The sequence below is a fragment of the Triticum dicoccoides genome, chromosome 7B, assembly GCF_002162155.2.
Source record: "Triticum dicoccoides isolate Atlit2015 ecotype Zavitan chromosome 7B, WEW_v2.0, whole genome shotgun sequence".
Classification (NCBI taxonomy): Eukaryota; Viridiplantae; Streptophyta; class Magnoliopsida; order Poales; family Poaceae; genus Triticum; species Triticum dicoccoides.
The window spans coordinates 53,493,407-53,500,741 of NC_041393.1; the positions used below are offsets into that span (position 1 = coordinate 53,493,407).

The following is a 7,335-nucleotide window of genomic DNA, read 5'->3' on the forward strand; positions in this document are numbered from 1 at the left end:
TTCCCCATCACCGCCGCCGCCGCCCTGCCCAGCGCCGTCGTTTGGGCCGGAATCAACGGCACGGTCACCGCCTCCCCGACATTCGCGACGGTGGCGGCGGCTTAGAGGCAGACCAAGGAGCGACTGCCCGCGGATCTGCTGCCACAGAACGTGGTTCGTGCGCCTTGTGCAACAAGGTTAGAGGTGAGAGTACTCCAACCTAGCATTCTTCGATTCGTGGTGCAGCTGTCAATTGGGTCATTGACTACTGAGCAATGACTTCACCAGGACATCTCCTCGGTTTGTCCTCTCGCAAGCACCTCTCTGTTCCTGCTTGTGCTGTCAGACGCAGTAGACTTCTCCGATAACCTCTTCTGTATGAATTAATCGTGCAATTTAAACAAAGGGCAAGCAGCTACAGTTCAAATCAAATACGTACATATTAAGTTCATAGAAATCCACACCCGTACAAGACCAGCTTGTCAAGGTGCTGGGAAAAGAAACCATGCTACCTGTTACCCTTACCCACACCACAGTATTCAACAGAGTATATTACACAAACCGATTACCTGAATATACTAGTATATGCTTAGTTTCACTCGAATGGTAAAGACATCTTTACCCCATTTAGTTTTTTGGATACCTCTCTCATGCTGATTCGTTCTGACGGGTCCTGGAGTGCACAAGAAACTGCCACTTTCAGTAGGGACAGAAAGCATTGGTAGACTGCATTTTGTTCTTCCGTGTATGCTGGAGCAAGGGCCTCACTTTCCTCTTGGAGATAAGCATCAACAACACGAAATATGTTGTCTGGCAGATTGTTCTCAACGTAGTAGATGATGTTGAGTCCATTATTGAACATAGGATCAGTTGGGCTTTTGCCTGTCAGCATCTCTAGAAGTAATACTCCATAACTGTACACATCCCCGGAGGTTGATACATGGCTTCCTCCAGCATACTCTGGAGGTGACAGCAGCAGATAGTTAATGCACGCTAGCCGCAAAAATTACATTTTTTGTTCGCACAAAATTAAGTAAAACTGTAGTATTACCTGGAGCAATATAACCTATAGTTCCGTTAACACTAGCGGAATTAACCGGACTTGAATAGTTTCCAGCTGATGATTGTGAGCTAGTTTGGACACAAACCCTTGAAATGCTAAAGTCTCCTAAATGGGCAACCATATCTGCATCTAAAAGGATATTGCTGGGCTTCAGATCACAATGGATGATGTGTCTTTCACAGTCATGGTGTAAATAATCCAATGCATCAGCTATGTTAATGGCAACATTTACTCTCTGTATTATCCCTAGGTAATGTGGATCTTCCAAATCACTTGCTGGATGCAACCATGTCTCCAAGTCCCCATTCGGCATGAATTCATAAACTATAGCCTTGAAAGGATTGCCTTTATAATCTATTGTCGAGCATACACTTAGGATTGGAAGAATATTTCGATGCCGCGTACTTCTCAACGCTTCACATTCTGACATGAAGCTTATATCTGCACCTTGCATCTCCAGCTCAAAAACCTTCACAGCTACCTCTGCATTGACTGGCAATAACTGTCCTCGGTACACGAAACTGCAGCTTCCTCTTCCAACCAAGTTAGACTCAGAGAAATTGCTAGTGGCTTGAAGAAGATCCTTGTAAGATACTTTTGGGAATTGGCTATGGAAAGAAGGCAGGGATGAATGTGGTCTGCCTGACAAGTTCCTGAATACTGCAAAGTAGATTAGCAAAACGAGTAATGCCAAACCAACTACAGGAACCAGTACTCTGACCATGTAGTACGGTACTCCTTTCTTATGAGAAACGATAGGGCATAAAGGCATTTGCAGGTCAGTTACTCCACCACAGAGCTCCTTGTTTCCATTGAGAGAAATAGCAGTAGTGTTCTTGAATACTCCTTTTGTTGGTATTTCTCCTTCAAGATGATTGTAAGAGAGATCTAGTTGGGTAAGGATTTTCAGATCACCTAGAGCTGTTGGGATGGCACCTGATAACTTGTTGTGTGAAAGATTAAGTGTTGTCAAGCTCTGCAGATCACCCAGAGATATCGGAATATCTTCTGTGAAGAAATTTTGATCCATTTTGATGGTTTCCAATTGTTTACATTGGGCCAAGGTCTTTGGAATTGCTCCGGTAAGCTTGTTGGACGAAAGCTGAAGTTCTGTGAGTTGCTGAAGGCTGCCAACCTCTGGAGGTAATACACCTTCCAAATTGTTGTAGGACAGTATGCAGTTGGTCATTGAGCCTGAAGCTAAAATCTCTTTTGGTATGTTACCTTGGAGATTATTATAACTAAGATCCAAATCTGAGAGCTGCCGAAGGTTTCCAAGGCTAGATGGTATGACACCATCAAATTTGTTATTGTCCATATATAGCACTGATAATTGGGTAAGATTGCCAATGGAGAATGGAATGGACCCATTGAAGTTATTTCCATGAAGATTCAGACCTTGCAGCTTTTTCATATTTGTAATCCATCCTTCAACTGTACCAGTAAAACCATTGTAGGCTAATGAAAATTTAGTCAGGTTTTTAAGGTTCCCTATGCTTAAGGGCACCATCCCTGACAGGTTGTTTGTTCCCAAAAGAAGGCTTTGAATACCAGCAGACAGATTGCCAACAGTGTCTGGTAGAACTCCTTCTAGCTGATTTCCGTACAGTGAGAGCATGTCTAGAAGGCTGCAATTGCTTAGTGCTGCCAGAAACTCCCAGCTTTGGTCATCATTTGCTCTAAGCTGGTTTCTTTCAAGGTTTAGACTATACAGCTTCTGAAGTTTACCAAAAGAACTTGGAACGTGGCCTGTGAAATTGTTAACTGGCATGTTTATCGTAGACAGTCTTGATGCGTTGCCTAGTGAAGCAGGGACATGGCCTTCAATCATGTTACCACCAAGCTCAAGGGTCTCCAGATTAGGGAGGGCTTCGCCCATGTCAGATGGTAACGTGCCTCCTAGCTCATTTGAATCCAGGTCCAGTTCTCTCAACAGAGTCAGGTTAAAGAGGGCTACTGGTATCTCACCTGATAGTCTATTTCCCCCCAGGAGCAGTTGCCGCATCTTTGACAGTCTCCCAAACTCATGTTGAATTCTTCCTTCAAGTTGATTGCCTGTAACATGGAGTATCTCCAAGGAAGTGATGTTGCTGAGTTTTGCTGGGATGGTCCCAGTTAGCTTATTCACGGAAAGCTCCAGAATGGATAGGTGTGAGAGGAGGCCTATCTCTTCGGGGATTTTGCCTTGTAGCGAGTTCCCATACAGATCTAGCTTCCTCAGATCAGAGCAATTTGCAAGTCCTTGAGGGATCACCCCATGCAAGAGATTGTTGCTCAGGTCAAGAATCTGCAGGTTTTGCAGACGGTGGAAGAGAGGTGGTAGGTTCCAGAGAAGCTGTTTGTGGAGAAGTTAATGGTAACAAGGTACGTGAGATTTCCAAGAGAAGGTGAGATATGTCCCACCAAACTCTGTGCTGCAAGTTCGAGCTTCACGACATGCCTTTTTGGTCTATCTGCACTGCAGGTAACACCGTTCCATCTGCAGAAGTTGGTGCTTCTGTTCCAGGAGCTCAAGGCCCTTGTTGGATCTTTGGTTATTGCCTGCTTGAATTCAAGCAACGAGTGCAGATCGGTGTTGTCATTCCATCCAAGTACCATACAATCACCCTTGCCAGCTATATGAGTGAACAGAAGCAAAGCAAACAACAGATAGAACATGACAAATTACCCTTTTTTTTCTCTCTCTCCCCTCTGCAAAAGCAATATTAGACATCAGACAATCGGTGGATGTCGCAAAGTTAAGGTTTCAGCTACGACATGATTTGATGCATTATAGATGGACTAAAAGAAATCTCAGAAATGTTATGGCTGTTGATTCATCATGGATGGATAGCCTTGGCAGTTGGTAACAAGGAAAGAACATGGCAGAAGTCGATACGGGAATCGAGTACTCACTCAGCAAGATCAGAAATGACGCTGCTGCTCTGGATGTCCTGGGTCCATGGATGGGTTTTGCTGGAGGCGACTGGAAGGTGCTCCTTCCTGAAGGAGTACTTTAGCTTTTTGAAAGGCATGCGGTTTGCTTCCACAATGGCCCCCACATGGATCATTTGTCAATGCCTTGGATAAGCGAGACACTGAATCATTCAAACCGTAAGTACCTTTCTTGGATCATGTGTCAATGCCTTTTAATAAATTATTAGACATTGAATCATTCAAACCATGCACATACTGCACTATGCTTGACGTTGATGCTCACCAAACTTCTGTTGTATAGTGGGAGTTAGTAGGTGCACGATGTCTGGATTTGACCCTCCCCAGTGATTGCAAAATGTTTTTGCGAGTGCTGTATCCAAAATAGGATCCGAGTCCCCAGTATAAATCTGATACAAACCAGAGTATTTCACTTGGGTAGTGCCAAGTGCTAGAATCTTTTCGTAGTTCCTCCTCAAAAGCCAGAGGGGTTTTCTCACTATTGAAATGTTTTCTTTTCATCATTTGGAACCCTCTGTCCCATAATATAAGACCTTGTTACATCCAATATACATTAACTATGACCCCGTGTGAGATTTGAAGTGACAAACATAAATTCAATGGCCACTTGTTATGTAATAATTTGTATTTTCTATTTCTTAAATCACTAAGTCACCCTAGGAAGTACATATAACAAATATTCATATACAGGTTCTTGTAAAAAAAATGTTGCCTTGTGTTTCCTCTGTTTTCTGGGTTACCTCTAGGATATTGCTCCGTGGTCGTGTCGTCGTAGGCGGATGGTTGTCCGGCTGCTCCTAATGGTGTCCTGGTTTGTGTGTGTGTGCAGAAATGCGGTTGCTTTCTCTCCTGATGGTTGGCCCCGGGGTGTTGAGTTTGTTTACTCTACTGTTCTGCCAAATGTTGCCCTGAGCGGCTTTGTCCATATGTGTGGCGTGATATGGCCCGGAAGAATCGATGGAGAAGGCATAGTCTGTGTCAACCTCATCTGTTTAGGCCAACTCTAGCGCACGACCCAAACGGACATCCGTTTTATCTGGTTTTGTCCGTTTAGATAGGGTAATGAGGCGTCATCCGGCCGGTTTGTTGGATGCGCCGGCCGTGTGCCCATCGCGCGGACGCATCTCGTCCGGCCTTCTAGAATTGTTTGCAAATGAAATCTTATCACCACGGCCGTAGTTTATGCCAACGGCCTAGGGCCGGCATACATAAGCCAGTCTATAGAATGATCAACCCTGAAATCTCTCGCCGGCACCACAGCCAGCGGCCGGCATACTTGCCAGCCTTCGGCCGGCACACTTGCTAGCCTTCAAAAAGATGACCATAGTCCACGGCCGAGCCCTCCCTAGTTCATGTCGTCTCGGTCGAACATCTCTGTTTGCCGGCTCTCGAATAAACTTCTTCTCTTTGGAGACATGTTGGTCAAGTCCACGCTCATGATTGCTAGCGCCACCTCTTTTGCTTTGGTCTCGACATTGGGGACTTGTAGGGCACAAACTTCCTCCGTTCACTCGTCCAAAAAATGGATCCTTTTTGCTCGACACTGGTCTTGGGATCCTGCCCTATCTCCATCCAACTCTCGCAAAACAAAGTTTCCTCATCTTTGGTGTATGATCCCGTGCGAATGCTTTGCCTCCTCCTTTGTGCTTCGGGTCTTTGGGTGAGCTCATCAATAAACAATGGCTCCTTCCCAATGCCCTAGTTGACGCCCTCTTCTTCCTCATCTTCGCAATAGATGTCCTCACCTTCATGCCATGAGTTGCCATGGTCGTCGGCCTCTTCTTCTTCGTCGACACCATCTTGGCTGCGGTCGTCTTGGCTTTGGGCTGTGTCGGGATCGTAGCTTTGGTCGTGGCCCTTGGTGTGGAAGGCATGGCAATGGCCCTCGTAGATGACGTTCTCCATGAACGCGTTGCAGTTGGGCTCGTCGGCCGTTGGCGTAGGGATTGACATTTCATCGAACAGGTTGCAGCCCTCGGGGAGGTTGGTCGTAGGAATTGATCGGGGCTGCTTCCTTTGCATCCCTGCAAACGACAGGCCAGCACCACTGTACCCAAGCATGAGACAGGCGTGGCGCCGGGGGTGGACGGTGCGATCACGCTACCGTCCGACAATGTGGATAAATGATTCTGGGCATGGTACCTTGGCGGATGAATACCGGCCGTCTTCGATGTTATGGAGGAGCTAGGCGACGGGCACTAAGGAGGACGAAAGAACGACGAGCATGTGCTAGCCGCGTCCATGCCAGCGATCGATATAATGGCCGGCGAGGCGGGTGTGTGCCTTGGCGACGATGGCCTCCTTGTCCTCGACGACGACCTTGTGTTGCGCGGCTTGCAGCATGGCGGCCTCGACGGCGAAGTCTGCAACGGCTTTCTTCTCCGTCGCAAAGGTCCGTCGGGCGGTCCTCTTGGGCGATTCATGGTCGAGCCGTGCAAGCTCCGTCAGCGTGAGTTTCTACCGCGGCTTCTTCCGGCCCTTCTTCTTCGCCTCGGGGCGTGCGGTGGCAACCGGGTCGCTGGGTTTCTTCGGGGCACCGGTCATGAAGGAGGGAGGGGTGATACGTCTCCAACGTATTTATAATTTTTGAGTCTTCCTCATTGGTGTTGTTATATATTATTCTTGGATGTTTTATAATTATTTTATAGCAACTTTATATCATTTTTGGGGACTAACCTAATGACATAGTGCGCAGTTTCAGTTGTTGTTTTTTTGCTTGTTTTTTACTTCGTAGAAAATCAATACCAAACGGAGTTCAAACACAACAAAACTTTTTGGAGATTTTTTGGGACCAGAAGACACAAGTTGGGCCAAGGGAGTACTAGAGGGGGCCTCCGAGGGGAGCACAACCCACCTGGGCGCGCCTGGGGGCCCAAGCGCGCCCTGGTGGGTTGTGCCCACCTTGGCCGCCTCAGTCACGCACCGCCTCTTTGCTCTATAAATACCCCCAAAATCCAAAAACCCTAGGGGAGCGGACGAAACACAATTCTAGCCGCCGCAAGTTCAATAACCCACAGATCCAATCTAGACACCATCACGGAGGGGTTCATCATCCTCATTGGTGCCTCTTCGATGATGCGTGAGTAGTTCCTTGTAGACCTACGGGTTCGTAGTTGGTAGCTAGATGGCTTCCTCTCTCTCTTTTGATTCTCAATACAATGGTCTTTTGGAGATCTATTTGATGTAACTCTTTTTGCGGTGTGTTTGTTGAGATTCGATGAACTTTGAGTTTATGATCAGATTTATTTTATCCATGAAAGTTATTTGAATTTTGATCTCTTACATGCATGAATGCTTATAGCCTCATATTTCTTCTTCGAATCTTTGGTTTAGTTAGGCCGACTAGATCGATTTTTCTT

General features: G+C 46.4%; 1 pseudogene; it reads right to left on the minus strand.

The window, feature by feature from the left end:
* Window positions 1-237: 237 nt before the first annotated feature.
* On the minus strand, window positions 238-6,633 carry LOC119341302 (annotated as a pseudogene).
* Between the last annotated feature and the right edge of the window lie 702 nt (window positions 6,634-7,335).